General features: G+C 36.9%; 1 protein-coding gene across 10 annotated transcripts in view; it reads left to right on the plus strand.

Annotated features, from left to right (window-relative positions):
- Positions 1 to 17,318, plus strand: part of LOC137251942 (folliculin-interacting protein 1) — a 428,398-nt gene that overhangs the window by 307,546 nt on the left and 103,534 nt on the right. The window lies entirely within an intron of this gene.

The following is a 17,318-nucleotide window of genomic DNA, read 5'->3' on the forward strand; positions in this document are numbered from 1 at the left end:
TTCTGGTTAAATGCCATTAAATCCAACAGATGTCGCTGGGTGATGCACCACAGCCAAGAGAATTACGGCGATATCTGCTGGATATAATGGTCATATACATATAAACAGAAGGGTTGGTGTCCTTACCTTTTGGCTGTGGTGCATCACCCAGCGACATCTGTTGGATATAGCGGCGTTTTTCACCACAAGGGTTTGTGTCTTGTATTTGCATTGTGTATTGCTATGGTTAGCTTCACAGCTTTGAAACTCAATAAGAATAACAATTTTGTGCCGGCAGATTTTAGAAAATTTTAAAGTCTGGTAACAACATAATTTGTTTAGTGTTGACACAAAGCATATATACACTTTGAGTTGTAAGCGCAATGTGCTTGCAAAATTTTGGTATACATTTGTAGGCAGTACTAAAAAATTTAAAATAAAAAGATGATAAAAAAATGTTAAGGACTACCTTTATATAAATGGACCAAAAAATATACCGCAATTTGTCTTTTAATACAGACATAGTCTTGTTGAAGTTTGACTAAAAAACTTTAAAAATAGCTCTTGTAGAAGAATTTTGGGGTTTAAAATTATAAAGGTAGAGCGCGTGTTTAAATTTTAAATAATCAATTAGTTAATCCCAAGTACATGGTCTGCCTTAAATTGAAAGATTGCGCTCCACCTTTATAGTCTTAAATCCCAAAATTCTTTTACAAGAGCTATTGTTAAATTTTTTTAGTGAAAATTCAACAAGACTATGTCTGTATTAAAGGAATAATTGCCTTCTATTTTTTGGTCCATTTAAATAAAGGTAGTCCTTAAAATTTTTGTATCATCTTTTAATTATTTCATTTTTATTTTCTCCTGTTCTTACATTTTCTAAGTGTCTTAACCTATCTGTTAAGTTTTACGCTTGTAGCTCAATGAGAACTTACATAAAAATCAATCCCAAAATCCTCCCCGTTCCGTTCGATTTTTCTAAATATCTCAGTCCGTGCGCTCCCTAGCGAAACTTTTTGTATTGTGTCGTCGGCTGTCATTGACCTCTGAATTAAGCTCTAAATTTTTAACCTCTAGCTTATCGAGAAGTTACTTAAAACCCGGTTTAAAATTTCCAAATTATCTAATTTTTTCGATCCGTGCGACACCTAACGGAATTTGTTTCTCCTTTTGTTCCTTTGTCACGGTGTCTTAACCTGTCTCTGATATTTCACGTTTGTAGCTCAATGAGAAGTTCCTTAAAAATCGATTGCAACATTTGTATGAAAAGCGGACAAACATTCAGCCGACCTAATATAAAGGAATTAAAAAGGAATTTATTCGACCAAATGCATTAAATGGAAAATTTTAAGTTTGGTTTTGTACAACTGTGGCCCATATTATTCTACCTTTCATGAACATGAAATGGTATATTAACTTTGGTCCGATGTTTGTAACGTTGAGAAATATAGAAGATAGACTCACCATTAAGTATACCGAATTGATCAGAGCGACGAACTGAGTTGATATAGCCATGTCCGTCTGTCCGTCCCTCTGTCTGTTTATACGCAAACTAGTCCCTCAAATTTTGAGGTATCTCAATGAAATTTGGCTATTTTTGTATTATATTAGACATTTTTCGGATCCGGTAGGATCGGACCACTATAACATGTATCTCCCATACAACCGATCGTTCAAATAAGACGATTTTTGTCATTCCTGTCGCAATTTGGAAAGTATAAACGTGAAACTCGGTGATATATATTCTAATATATCATATAAGATATCCTGAAAAAATCACTTTGATCGGAGCTATATATAGTTATATCCCATACAACCGATCGTTCAGATAGAAAGATTATTAGCCATTTCTCCCTTAATTTCCAATATAAAAACGTTAAACTTGGTGATATTTATTCTAATATATCATAGAAGATTTCCTGAAAAAATCACTCTGATCGGAGCTATATGTATATAGTATATACCTATCCCATACAACCGATCGTTCAGATAGAAAGATTTTTGGCCATTTCTCCCTTAGTTTCCAATAAAAAACGTGAAACTTGGTGATATATATTCTAATATATCATAGAAGATTTCCTATATAAATCATTTCGATCGGAGCTATATATAATATATATCCCATACAACCAACCGTTCAGATAAGGGGGTTTTTTGCCATTTTTTATTTTTGTATTTATCTTAAAAATCGTTTAGGTATGTACATCTGTTCACTATATATTTCTTATCTTATACATCCGATTATTTGGAGATTACGAACGGGATAAGATTATTGTTCAGCACCATTCATGAAAGGTATGAAGTCTTCGGCACAGCAGAAGACAGTCCCGTCCTTACTCGTTTTTAAATAAATTCATATATGTATGTGTCGGTACATTCAGCTACTGTGTTAGAACCTACTTTGCATATTTGGTATTGCGTCATTGAATTAAATTTGTAACGTAGTATGCGGTGAAAGGCACATGTGATCTTTCCTTTTTTTACTGAGATATTATTTTGCTAGAAGCAAGGTAGAGTAATACTGCTCTAGCGAATGTGGCCCTGAGTGACGTGTCAAAGAGAGTTTTATGATGAAAAGCACTTGTTGAAATTGCAAAGAGTATATGATGAAAATATATGATTCAGATATGTGGAGTTAGTTGAAATACATGATTGAGATTTTTGAAGAGTTAGTTTTTTATATTGGCAACAATATCGACACATCGTTCGGGGACTCATTTCGCTTCATAAAACAAATATTAATCATGATGCCTTCAGAACATAATCGTGTCAGCGAAACGGAATCAAATGAAAACGTCGAGGTAACTCCGACATCAGAAGTAGGATGGACTGCGCCTCAAGAAAATGAATGCGGCCATTGGTGTGCACTATTGGAGACCCAAAACCGTAACTCCCTTGAGCTGGTCAAGACCTCGCAAATGCAGAAATCGTCAAATCTAGAGGGCAAAATTTCTGCACTACCGAAATTCAATCCTGAATGTCCTGGCGCTGATGCAATGTCCTGGTGTTCAACAGTGGACATGATTCTGTTAGAAAATCCTTTAGCGGGTAGCAAACTTATTGTCGCGTTGAGTAAATCTTTGCAGGGAAGTGCATCGCAATGGTTATCGCAAATATCGTTCACCGGCATAAAATGGGATCAATTCAAAGAACATTTTTTGCAACGTTTTGTGGGTGTTGAAAATCCAGCTGCTACTTTGATTAATATTATGAATGGTCGTCCAAGAGATGGGGAATGTCTTTGACTATATGGGAGAGTCGTTTGGTTACATCTTTGCTATCACGGTGGAAGTCAATGAGCACTGAAGAAATTGCGATATCTGTGGTTCTTGCGAACACTGCAAATTTAGACCAGCGTTTACATCGTCTAGTATTTACAACGAACATCAAAAGCAGAAATCAGCTATATCATTCGATAAGCGTAAGGTCCAGGAAGACATTTATTGCGGTACTGAGAACAAGAAACAAAAGCTACAAAGCAAAATCAATCAACAATCAAGTACATCTCGGAACGTTTACACGTAGGGATCTGAAATCATTAACTTGTTTTAAATGTGGTGAAGTTGGACACATTGCAACAACATGCCTCAAGAGTAGCAGTTCGGCTTTAGCTGGGAAAAAAAGAAAATATGTCAGAAAAACGGGTGAACGTGTGTTCAGTGGTTGAACCAAATTGAGTTCTTCTTCAGTCTGGTGAGTCATATACGTTTTGTTTTGATTCCGGAACTGAATATTCTCTTTTAAAGGAAACCATTTCGGTTAAATTTAATGGAAAGCGAATTAGCAATGTTGTAGTATTAAAAGGTATCGGTAATAGTGCAGTATGTAGTACGTTACAAGTTTTATCTAAAGTTGTATTTGGTGGCCATGTTTTAGAAATTGGTTTTCATGTTATTTCGGATTGTTATTTGAAACTTGATATAATGCTTAATATATAATATAATATAATGTTTTAGGTCAAGGTTTCGGTGTTATAATGACTGTTGACAAATTTGATATATTTTTATCAAGAAATCAAAATATAAATTCGTACTCAGTTACAGTGAATATTGAGGATTTTGTTAATAATGATAAAGAATTAGATATGTGTGATAAAAAGCAGTTATTGCAGTTGTTAAAAGAATATTCTATTTGGTTCATTGATGGAACGGTACAGAGGCGACCTTACAGACTTAGTTGAGAGGACAAAGAAGTTGTCAAAGAAAGAGTACGAGAGTTGTTAGAGGTAAATAGCATTCGTCCAAGCTGTTCCCATTTTGCAGCCCAATTCTTTTAGTCAAAAAGAAAAATTGCTCTGACAAGATATCTAGACTGCGTGGAGCAAAATTTTTTCTAGTCTTAATATGGCAAGTGGATTTTATCAAATTCCCGTACATCCCGATTCTGTGGAACGTACAGCTTTCGTTGCACCAGAGGGACAGTATGAATTTTTGACAATGCCTTTCGGTCTCAAAAATGCTCCTTCAGTTTTCAGCGGTCTGTTATGTCAGCTCTAGGTGATATTGCTCATTCTTTTGTAATAGTCTATATGGATGATATTATGGTAGTTGCGACCACTAAGGAGAAAGCGTTTGAACGGCTAAAACTTTTATAGACATTCCTACTAAAACAGGTTAGATGTTTCCCTAGTAAAGATTTTCGTGATTTTTGTACCTCGCAAAAAAATGGATTAACATTTAATAGCAACCGGTGCAAGTCGTGCTAATGGTCAAGTTGAGCGTGTTATGAGCACCTTAAAGAATCTGCTAACTGCTGTTGAAACTAGTAATCGATCTTGGCAAGATGCACTATACGAAATACAATTGGCTTTAAATTCCACGGCCAATCGGGTAACTAAGGCCAGTCCATTATAATTACTTATAGGGAAAGTGGCCCACTAGGCCTCGTTCCAAACTGATGAAGAAGATACTGTAGATATATCATTTGTAAGATCGCTTGCATCGAAAAATATGCAACGCAATGCTTGTTACGAAAAATGCAGATTTGATGAAGGCAAAGCTAAAATTGTTAAACATAATGTAGGCGATTACGTTTTACTTAAAAATGAAGAAAGACATCAGACTAAGTTAGATCCTGAGTTCAGAGGTCCATTTTTAGTGATAGAGTAAAAGAAAGTATAAATACTCACGTGAGAATTTGAGAAAACTGCCAGAAGGAAAAGTTCCCACAGAGTTGGATATAGATGATGCAGTTAGCGAAAAAGAAGATGAGAACATTGAAGACGTTGAAAAAGACGTCGATCAGGCTTAAAGCTGTAGACCGCACCACAGTCATTTTATGCAAGCACAAGTGCAAACATATTGTTTGACCATGGCGTGTGGGGCTTTAAAGATGTGGCGGGGGTCTGTGCGGTGGTCTTGTGGACCGTTTTATTGTTATATATGGTAACAAGAGCCATATGTGTAGAAAAATATTGAGGAACTTGTAGGAGCTGTTGTCCTAAGCAACATAATTGCAATGCAATGTGTAAAAGATTAAAATATGCAAAAAAGAAGGCAATTGGGAAAAAACTTTACAACAACTAAGGCATGACGTAGCTGAATGCGTTTATAACCATTTCAACTATCGTAGGAGTGCGGGTTCGACTCCCACTCCCGGGAGAAAAGGCTTCGAAGAGATTTACAAGGTATAATCGAAACAGCTGTCGCCTTTTCCGTCCTGATGTCACGTTGTTTAAATTTTTCCCAAATTATTAAATAAATAAGTAATCTTGTTTTTTACTACGGACTCATTCAGTCTATGTGAGGTCCTCATGGACCGACCAGTTCAGTTTTTGCTTATGTTAAATACACCCGAGGGCGTGTGATAGGAAGGCCGTGTCGGTACATTCAACTAACGCCCAAATGTATGCGTCAAGTTCTTTCTATATTTTTCACCATCATGAAAATTTTTGAAAATTGAAAAATCAATATTCAAAATTAAAATATTGATAAAGCATTTTTAAAATTACAAAGTTCAAAGTAACTTAAATACAAAGTTAAATAAAAACAAGTAAGGAAGGCTAAGTTCGGGTGTAACCGAACATTACATACTCAGCTGAGAGCTATGGAGACAAAATGAACCTAGGGTAACCCTGGAATGTGTTTGTATGACATGGGTATCACCCTGGAAGGTATTAACGAGGATTTTAAAAAGGAGTGGGCCATAGTTCTATAGGTGGACGCCATTTCGGGATATAGCCATAAAGGTGGACCAGGGGTGACTCTAGAATGTGTTTGTACGATATGGGTATCAAATGAAAGCTGGTAATGAGTATTTTAAAAGGGCGTGGACTTAGTTCAATAGGTGAACGCCTTTTCGAGATATCGCCATAAAGGTGGACCAGGGGTGAATCTAGAATTTGTTTGTACGATATGGGTATCAAATGAAAGGTGTTAATGAATATTTTAAAAGGGCGTGGGCCTTAGCTCTATAGGTGGACGCCTTTTCGAGATATCGCAATAAAGGTGGACCAGGGGTGACTATAATTTGTTTGTACGATATGGGCATCTAATGAAAAGTGTTAATGAATATTTTAAAAGGCATTGGGCCTTAGTTCTATAGGTGGACGCCTTTTCGAGATATCGCCATAAATGTGGACCAGGGGTGACTTTAGAATTTGTTTGTACGACATGGGTATCAAATGAAAGGTGTTAATGAGTATTTTAAAAGGGAGTGGGCCTTAGTTCTATAGGTGGACGCCTTTTCGAGATATCGCAATAAAGGTGGACCAGGGATGACTCTAGAATTTGTTTGTACGACATGGGTATCAAATGAAAGGCGTTAATGAGTATTTTAAAAGGGCGTGGGCCTTAGTTCTATAGGTGGACGCCTTTTCGAGATATCGCAATAAAGGTGGACCAGGGGTGACTCTAGAATTTGTTTGTACGATATGGGTATCTAATGAAAAGTGTTAATGAATATTTTAAAAGGCATTGGGCCTTATTTCTATAGGTGGACGCCTTTTCGAGATATCGCCATAAATGTGGACCAGGGGCGACTTTAGAATTTGTTTGTACGATATGGGTATCAAATGAAAGACCTTAATGAGTATTTTAAAAGGGAGTGGGCGTTAGTTCTATAGGTGGACGTCTTTTCGAGATATCGCCATAAAGGTGGACCAGGGGCGACTCTAGAATTTGTTTGTACGACATGGGTATCAAATGTAAGGTTTTAATGAGTATTTTAAAAGGGCGTGGGCCTTAGTTCTATAGGTGGACGCCCTTTCGAGATATCGCCATAAAGGTGGACCAGGGGTGACTCTAGAATTTGTTTGTACGATATGGGTATCAAATGAAAGGTGTTAAAGAGTATTTTAAAAAGGAGTGGGCCTTAGTTCTATAGGTGGACGCCATTTCGAGATATCGCAATAAAGGTGGACCAGGGGCGACTCTAGAATTCGTTTGTACGATATGGGTATCAAATGAAAGGCATTAATGAGTATTTTAAAAGGGCGTGGGCCTTAGTTCTATAGGTGGACGCCATTTCGAGATATCGCAATAAAGGTGGACCAGGGGCGACTCTAGAATTCGTTTGTACGATATGGGTATCAAATGAAAGGTGTTAATGAGTATTTTAAAAGGGAGTGGGCCTTAGTTCTATAGGTGGACGCCATTTCGAGATATCGCAATAAAGGTGGACCAGGGGCGACTCTAGAATTCGTTTGTACGATATGGGTATCAAATGAAAGGCATTAATGAGTATTTTAAAAGGGCGTGGGCCTTAGTTCTATAGGTGGGAGGCTTTTCGAGATATCGCCATAAAGGTGGACAAGGGGTCACTCTAGAATTTGTTTGAACGATATCGGTATCAAATGAAAAGTGTTAATGAGTATTTTAAAAGTTCGTGGGCCTTAGTTCTATAGGTGGACGCCATTTCGAGATATCGCAATAAAGGTGGACCAGGGGTGACTCTAGAATTTGTTTGTACGATATGGGTATCAAATGAAAGGTGTTAATGAGTATTTTAAAAGGGAGTGGGCCTTAGTTCTATAGGTGGACGCCTTTTCGAGATATCGCCATAAAGGTGGACCAGGGGTGACTCTAGAATTTGTTTGTACGATATGGGTATCAAATGAAAGGTGTTAATGAGTATTTTAAAAGGGAGTGGGCCTTAGTTCTATAGGTGGACGCCATTTCGAGATATCGCAATAAAGGTGGACCAGGGGTGACTCTAGAATTTGTTTGTACGATATGGGTATCAAATGAAAGGTGTTAATGAGTATTTTAAAAGGGAGTGGGCCTTAGTTCTATAGGTGGACGCCATTTCGAGATATCGCAATAAAGGTGGACCAGGGGCGACTCTACAATTTGTTTTACGATATGGGTATCAAATGAAAGGTGTTAATGAGTAGTTTAAAAGGGCGTGGGCCTTAGTTCTATAGGTGGACACCCTTTCGAGATATCGCCATAAAGGTGGACCAGGGGTGACTCTAGAATTTGTTTGTACGATATGGGTATCAAATGAAAGGTGTTAATGAGTATTTTAAAAGGGAGTGGGCCTTAGTTCTATAGGTGGACGCCATTTCGAGATATCGCAATAAAGGTGGACCAGGGGCGACTCTAGAATTCGTTTGTACGATATGGGTATCAAATGAAAGGCATTAATGAGTATTTTAAAAGGGCGTGGGCCTTAGTTCTATAGGTGGGAGGCTTTTGGAGATATCGCCATAAAGGTGGACAAGGGGTCACTCTAGAATTTGTTTGAACGATATCGGTATCAAATGAAAAGTGTTAATGAGTATTTTAAAAGTTCGTGGGCCTTAGTTCTATAGGTGGATGCCTTTTCGAGATATCGCCATAAAGGTGGACCAGCGTGACTCTAGAATTTGTTTGTACGATATGGGTATCAAATGAAAGGTGTTAATGAGTATTTTAAAAGGGAGTGGTGGTAGTTGTATATATGAAGGCGTTTTCGAGATATTGACCAAAATGTGGACCAGGGTGACCCAGAACATCATCTGTCGGGTACCGCTAATTTATTTATATATGTAATACCACGAACAGTATGCCTGTCAATATTCCAAGGGCTTTTGATTTCGCCCTGCAGAACTTTTTCATTTTGTTGTACTTAATATGGTAGGTGTCACACCCATTTTGCAAAGTTTCTTTCTAAAGTTATATTTTGCGTCAATAAACCAATCCAATTACCATGTTTCATCCCTTTTTTCGTATTTGGTATAGAATTGTGGCATTTTTTTAATTTTTCGTAACTTTCGATATCGAAAAAATGGGCGTGGTCATAGTCGGATTTCGGCCATTTTTTACACCAATACAAAGTGAGTTCAGATAAGTACGAGAACTGAGTTTAGTAAAAAAAATAAAGATATATCGATTTTTGCTCAAGTTATCGTATTAACGGCCGAGCAGAAGGACAGAAAACAGTTATCGTCCTAGAATCTAAGCCCCTACCAAATTTCACAAGGATTGGTAAATTTTTGTTCGACTTATGGCATTAAAAGTATCCTAGACAAATTAAACGAAAAAGGCGGAGCCACGCCCATTTTGAAATTTTCTTATATTTTTGTATTTTATTGCACAATATCATTACTGGAGTCGAATGTTGACATAATTTACTTATATACTGTAAAGATATTGAATTTTTTGTTAAAATTTGACTTAAAAAAACAATTTTTTTAAAGTGGGCGTGGTCGTTCTCCGATTTTGCTAATTTTTATTAAGCATACATATAGTAATAGGTGTAACGTTCCTGCCAAATTTCATCATGATATCTTCAACGACTGCCAAATTACAGCTTGCAAAACTTTTAAATTACCTTCTTTTAAAAGTGGGCGGTGCCACGCCCATTGTCCAAAATTTTACTAATTTTCTATTCTGCGTCATAAGGTCAACCCACCTACCAAGTTACATCGCCTTGTCTGTCTTTGGCAATGAATTATATAATTTTTTCGGTTTTTCGAAATTTTCGATATCGAAAAAGTGGGCGTGGTTATAGTCCGATATCGTTCATTTTAAATAGCGATCTGAGATGAGTGCCCAGGAACCTACATACCAAATTTCATCAAGATACCTCAAAATTTACTCAAGTTATCGTGTTAACGGGCAGACGGACGGACGGACGGACATGGCTCAATCAAATTTTTTTTCGATACTGATGATTTTGATATAAGTCTATATCTCTCTCGATTCCTTTATACCTGTAAAACCAACCGTTATCCAATCAAAGTTAATATACTCTGTGAGCTCTGCTCAACTGACTATAATAATAAGAACCCTACACTCTACTACCGATGCCTTGGTTGAATTCAATTCAACACCTGCCGTTCACGATGTTTTCGCTGCCGCCACTGCCGTCTATTCTGCCGCCGCTACTGTCTGCTCTGATGCCACTGTCGTTCCAACTGCCTCTACTACCGATGTTTTGGTTGAATTCAATTCAACACCTGCCGTTCACGATGTTTTTGCTGCCGCCACTACCGTCTATTCTGCCGCCGCTACCGTCTGCTCTGCCGCCACTGCCGTCACCGCCGTTCATACTGTCGCCACTGCCGTTCCAACTGCCTTTACTTTTGGTTGAATTCAATTAAACGCCTGCTGTTCACGATGTTTTTGCTGCCGCCCCATCAAACTCTGCCCCAATTGACGCAAGAGCCACGACCATAAGTGTGGATGACGAACTGGTGGCGCTACGAAAACGTATGGAAATGTTAAAATTAATGAAAGAAATCGACGAGCTAAGAGCTAGTACTTGGGTACAACAGAAACGTAGACTGGATTTTACCGATATAATGCTATGCCCAAGTTCAGTGGTGATGATATATCAGTGACGGTTGGACCTTTTCTTTAAGATTTCGAAGAAGTAATGGAGTCGTCAAGAGTAGACGAACGATTTAAATTGCTGGCTTTTCGTCGCTGCGTGCTGGGAACAGCCAAAGCGTTAAGCTATGCCGAGTTAAAAAAGGCCCTTACGACGGAATTTGACGTGTCGATACAGAGGAACGAAGTTTATAAGATGTTAGCACGCAAGTGGGACAAAAAGAGCGAGTCATTACATTGCTACGTTCTTTTGATGCAGGCAATAAGAAAACGGGCAAACATATGCGAAACAGAAATCCTCGTTTTCATAATAGACGGCATAGGCAATGTAGTGCCAAATGTACATCTACTGTTACCGTCCAAAACACAAACATGTACATGCACGTGCATGGGTGCCTTTGTCAGCACTCATGCATATGCATGTCGGGGTTGATGTGTGGGTGCCTTTCCCCTCCAAAACGGAGGATTTTGCGGGTCAACGGTTGTCGCTTTCGATACAACCAGGCTCTTTGATTTTAGCAGCCAATCAGCTCACATCTACCGCCAGCGATCTCTGATCTTACTCAGGTAATATTGTAACCAATTTATTTACATCTACCCAATAAAGCCTATCATTATAACGAGGAATTCTCGTCTTTCTCTTATTTTATTCCCGCATACACCCGTTCATTAAGATCGTTCACGGTGCGCCCACCTACCTCCAGGATTAGACGCACCCCGGCCGAACAAATTTTGAAAGGTCCTTCATATGGTGCTTCTAAATTAGATTTACGAGAACTTTAACAAAAACATATTCACAACTTTCTAAATTTTTTGGAACAAAATAGTTTTTTTTTATTATGATGAAAAACTTTTGAACGAATAAGTGAAAAATATTCTCTTAACTTGTGAAGAGTTTCATTAGAAAAATTATTTTCATTATTATTGTTGGAAACAATTAATTCGCCAGGTACTCTGAGTGTTTGTCCGTAAACAAGTTCAGCAGAAGAACACTTTAAATCTTCTTTAATGGAAGTTCGTAAGCCAAGAAGAAAAATGGTAAAATTTCGGACCAATGAACAGAATTATTTGATTCTATAATTGCTGCTTTTAAAGTTCTATGAAATCTCTCTGTCATGCTTGAGGATGATAGGGAGATGTGTGAATTTTATAATTTAGTTAATTCTGTAAAAAAATTTGAAGTGAATTGTGAACCTTGGTCTATTGTAATATTTAATGGAATTTTATGAGAACCTAATAATTTAGTTAATTCTGTAAAAAAATTTGAAGTGAATTGTGAACCTTGGTCTATTGTAATATTTAATGGAATACCGAATCGCGGTATGTAATTTTTAATAAAAGTTGTTGCTATAGTATTTGCTGAAATATCTCTAAAGGCTTGGTTTCCTCCAAAAGCGGTACCGCTATGCTACGACCGCTATAGAGCGGCCGGTATACTCACCGTTTTTAGCGGCAACCCTTGTTGGAAATTAGGAACAGTTACGGTTTGTTAGTTTTTTTTAATAAACTCACAAGAAAGAAATTTCAATTCAAAAATGTTGTTTATTTTATAAATAATTTCAAATATTTGACAAAATGTTCACCGCTTTGACAATAGCGGTGGGAAAAACGGTGATGTACGAGTTTGTACCGTTATGACGGCCGTAACGTTTTATGCCCTGCTGCTATATTACGTTACGGCAAACTTCACCGTATTCTTAGTTTTCACATAATTACTTTTACACTGCAATATTTTTGACAACGTAGTCTACCGCTATGTAACGGCCGTTATATAGCGGCACCGCTTTCGAGGAAACCAAGCCTTATGTGGATAAGCTTCTGGCCAACGCGAGTATCTGTCAATAATTGTTAAAATGTAACGATTTTCATTTGAAACTGGAAGAGGACCAACAATACCCATATGGATATGGTCAAAACGACCAGATGGAATTTGAATTTTTTCAATACGAGATTTAGTATATTTTGAAATTTTGGATTTCTGACAACTAATGCAAGAAGAAGTCCAGTCATTAATTTTTTTACGCATGTTAGGCCAAAAATATTTTGATTGAACGAGGCGTCTTTTAGTACGAATACTTGGATGTGAAAGAGAAGAATTTTGTTAAAAATAACACTACTCAACAAATTTTGATCAACTTTAGTCTCCAAGAATAAAATAGGCCTTTCCTAAAGTGAAATTTTCTCCTGATTCCGAATATGACTTCCATTTTCCTGTGGAAGATCTAGTTTCCGAGATATCGGCGAAAATATGAAAATCCGCACTTTTGCAGAACACTACTTCATATACGTACGGCAAAAATTTGTATTTTTAATTTTTTCGTTTTAAACTGTTGAATTATGCATTATACTAATTCCCATAAAAATTTCTTGCCTTCACCTCCCTTAAGTATCTTCAGTAGTTTGGCCACTATGCCAAAAAACGTTCAATGTTGAAAAAAAAAAACGAAATTTTTTTTACAAAATTTCAGATTTAACCACTTTAAAATCGGAAAAATTCTATTGAAGAAAAAAGTTAGCCCTCCTATGTTGTAGGTAATTTAATTACGAAAATTTTAAGGATACCAGTACAACAATCAGACGTACCGTTGAGACTATATCCCCGTTAACTTGCAAGCGTCTATCCTACAATTTTTTATAGAGACAATTTTTATTCAAATTACGTTTTTATTTTTTATAACGTTTTATTATAGACATATGTTTGCCCGTTAAACTGTATTCAATTGAGTAATATGAGTATAAATCAGCAATTCAGTTAAAAACAACAACGACAACAACATTAAATACATACATATCTATATCTAAAAAAAGTCAAATTGAGCGATTTTACCGTGGTGGTTAATAGCGAGGGACGTGGGTACTTTTAACTACCCGTTTATAATTTTCTGGGTTTGTCTCCCGTATATTGTCCAGCAATAATCGCTCATCATTTCTTCATTCCAAAAACCTTGGTAACGCTTTTCAAAAATCATCAAGTCATGGTGAAACCTTTCACCCTGTTCATCACTTTCAGCACCTAGGTTTGCGAGAAAATTACCCAAATGTGAATGCAAAAAATGCATTTTGAGGGACATATTGCATTTCATAGCGCTGTAGTTTTTCAACAAGGCTTTGACCATCTCTCTATACTTGGGATCTTTGTTGTTGCCAAGAAATCCACTAACGACTTGCTTAAAGCTGTCCCAAGCCGCTGCTTCTACTGATGATAAATGATTCGCAAAATTTTCGTCTTTCAGCAAATTTCTAAATTGCGGACCAACAAATATACCTTCTTTTAATTTGGATTGAGTTATTTTAGGGAAAAATTTCGTTAGATACTGGAAGGATGACGCGTCCTTATTTAAAGCCTTTACAAAATTTTTCACTAATCCTAATTTGATGTGAAGTGCTGGCAAAATAACTCGTTCTTGATTTACTAAAGGCGGGTTTGCGATATTGAAGGCACCTGGTTCGTACTCAGCTCTTGGTGGCCAGTTTTCCTGAATATAATGGGTTTCTCTAGCACGGCTGTTCCAAAGACTGAGAAAACAGCAATATTTAGTGAAACCTCCTTGAAGTCCGAGAATTATAAGTACAACCTCGGATGTATTTCATATACTATATATTTTAAATCGTACCACCGAAACTGCTTACCTTTAAGTCCGCACAAATTTTCTAATTAAATTTTTTATATTGAATGAGATCAAGTAAATTGGATATGCCTAAATAAGTTTCTTTAGTATTCTCAGAATGTGCCACTGGTATTGACGGTAACGAATATTCTTTATGGAGTAATGCTGCTTTTAAACTATGCTTTGAACTGTCTATAAACAAGGGCCAATCATCCACTTTGTTTTATAATTTTAGTGCTTCAAATAAACCTGGAACATCATTGCAGTAGCAAATATTCTCACTTTTAGTAAAAATAGAAGAGAAAGTCTTGTGTCTATTTCGAAATTTGGAAGTACTTGTCGAAGGGCCCAGGCTGCCCCATTGCTGCAAACGAGATCCTAGAACTTCGCTATCAAATTTCGATAATTTCAAATCTCTGGCCAAGTCATTAAGTTCGGCTTGTGAGACTATGTGGGACCTCTCCTTCTTGTTCACTGTCTGAATTATTTGCTTCGGAGTCACTTTCGCTTGAGGCTTCGAAACTTATAGGCGGCCTAGGTATGTATAAGGTATGGGCATGTAGTTTTGGCTTTTTAGCTGATGCCACATTTGGATAACTTATTAATTTCCTCTTTTTTCTCGTTTTACCTTTAAGGTCTATCACGCATCCACATCATTGGAACACCAAACTTCATGTTATGACCTTTACCCGATACCCATCTCATTAAAGTTAATCTACAGGAGGCGCAAATAAAATGAGGTGTCCAAGATTTATCGAGATTTTTTGCACGGAAACCGAAATAATGAAAGTATGCATCTTTGACAGAATTAGTTATTTTCCGAGCTGAGTTTCCGAAAATATAATGTCCGCAAATAAAGCAAAAATCATCCGGATTATTTTTACATTTAAAATCTCTTTTGCAACAAGCCATTTCGTAAACACATCTACCAATATAGTATGTATAAATTTGCACTACAATTTGCAAAACAAAATTTACAACAAACAGTAGTGACAATTAAATACTTTATGTCTTTTTAAATTTATTAGACCCTAAGGTAGAGTGACCAAATGAAATGTCTCGCCAATTTTATAAAAGTAATACTAAAATTTTAGGATATACGCTTGCAAGTTAACGGGGCTATAGTCTCAACGGCACGTCCGATTGTTGTACTGGTATGCTTAACATTTTCGAAGCTAAATTACCTACAACATAGGAGGGCTAACTTTTTTTCGTCCATAGAATTTTTCCGATTTTAAAGTGGTTAAATCTGAAATTTTGTAAAAAATTTCTTTTTTTTTCTCAAATTTTTTCAACGTTTTTTGGCATAGTGGCCAAACTACTGAAGATACTGAAAGGATTTGAAGGCAAGGAATGTTTATGGGAATTAGTATAATGTATATTTCCACAGTTTAAGACGAAAAAATGAAAACTACAAATTTTTGCTATACCTATATGAAGTAGTGTTCTGCAAAATTGGGAATTTTCATATCTCGGAAACTAGATATGCCACAGGAAAACGGAAGTCATATTCGGAATCAGGAGAAAATTTTACTTAAGGAAGGCCTATTTTATTTTTGGAGATTTTTTTGTCGAGTAGTGTAATTTTTCTCATAGAGAGCGGAACGTACGGACGAAAAGATTTTTGAAAAATATCACACCAAATGTTTAGATAAATTAATAATTGGAATGTTAATTTCTTTTAAATAATTTTTAGAATTTAAATTAGAAATGACATCTAGTAAATTATCGTCAGTTAGTTGTTCTTTATGTAAAGTCTGTAAATCGATATCTTGTGTAGAAATTGAATTAATTTCTGGAATACGGGAAAGTGTATCGGCAACGGCCGCACCTTCCCACCTCTCTGGGGCGCTATCCGCTACTCCTTTGCAGGTGACTGCCGTGCCACCTCGTAGGGCTGTATTTGTGTCCCGATTACATGCCTCGCTTACCGAAAATGGCATTGCTCATTACGTTTGCTCTAAACTTGGTGTTGCACCCACTAGTAACATCAATGTGTATAAATTTAACTTTAAATATGAGAGAGACATCTCCTCATTTAAAATATCCCTTTCAGATGAATATTTCGATAAGGTACTTGATTCCTCTTTTTGGCCTAAGCATACTGTGGTTCACTTGTTCACAAGAAAGGCGACGGCCGAACCTGTTTTATTACAGCCAAAAAACGGTATGACGAACACAGTAATAACAACACAAAGGTAACTGCTGATCTGTCCCGTCTTCTCATTAATTACCAAAATGTTCGTGGTTTACGATCAAAACTTGTTCCATTCTTCCTTAATTCTTTCAACTTTTCTGCACAAGTTGTAGTTTTTACGGAGACCTGGCTAAAGCCTGATTACAATTCTGAGGTTTTTTCAAATAAATATGCTGTTTATCGGCGTGATCGCATCTCTAGAGCGGGAGGTGTCCTTATTGCTGTTGAATCTAACCTATCATCTGAGTTGATTTCGCTGGACAATATCTCTCATATCGAATTCATAGCAGTTAGGCTTTCATTCTGTAGCTATAGCGTAATTGTTTGCTGTTCGTATATACCACCTCGTTGGGATATGGATGTTTATGCTAGTCATAGCTCGGCCATCTGCGATTTACATTCGCAGTTGGGAGATAACGATCGACTTGTTGTTGTTGGTGACTTTAACTTGCCAACAAGTTAATTGGGTTAATATAAGTGATTCAAACTTTTTAACTACAACTGCTCAACATGAGTTTCTCAATTGCTTGTTAGAATCATCTCTTTTACAGATTAACAATGTTCCAAATAGTGGAAATAAAATGCTGGATTTAGTATTTGTGGATGGCTCGGTGGGTACTGCCCTTACGCAAATACCACCTTTATCCCTTCCAGAAGACCCTCTTCACCCTACGCTAGAGATATCACTTGATATCAGCCTACCCCGTAGGATTCAAGTACAGTCTCGTCCCCGATCTAGATGCTTCTACAAAGCGAATTTCATTATGCTCAATGATCTGT

Source organism: Eurosta solidaginis, chromosome 5 (assembly GCF_040869045.1).
Source record: "Eurosta solidaginis isolate ZX-2024a chromosome 5, ASM4086904v1, whole genome shotgun sequence".
NCBI classification, from domain to species: domain Eukaryota; kingdom Metazoa; phylum Arthropoda; class Insecta; order Diptera; family Tephritidae; genus Eurosta; species Eurosta solidaginis.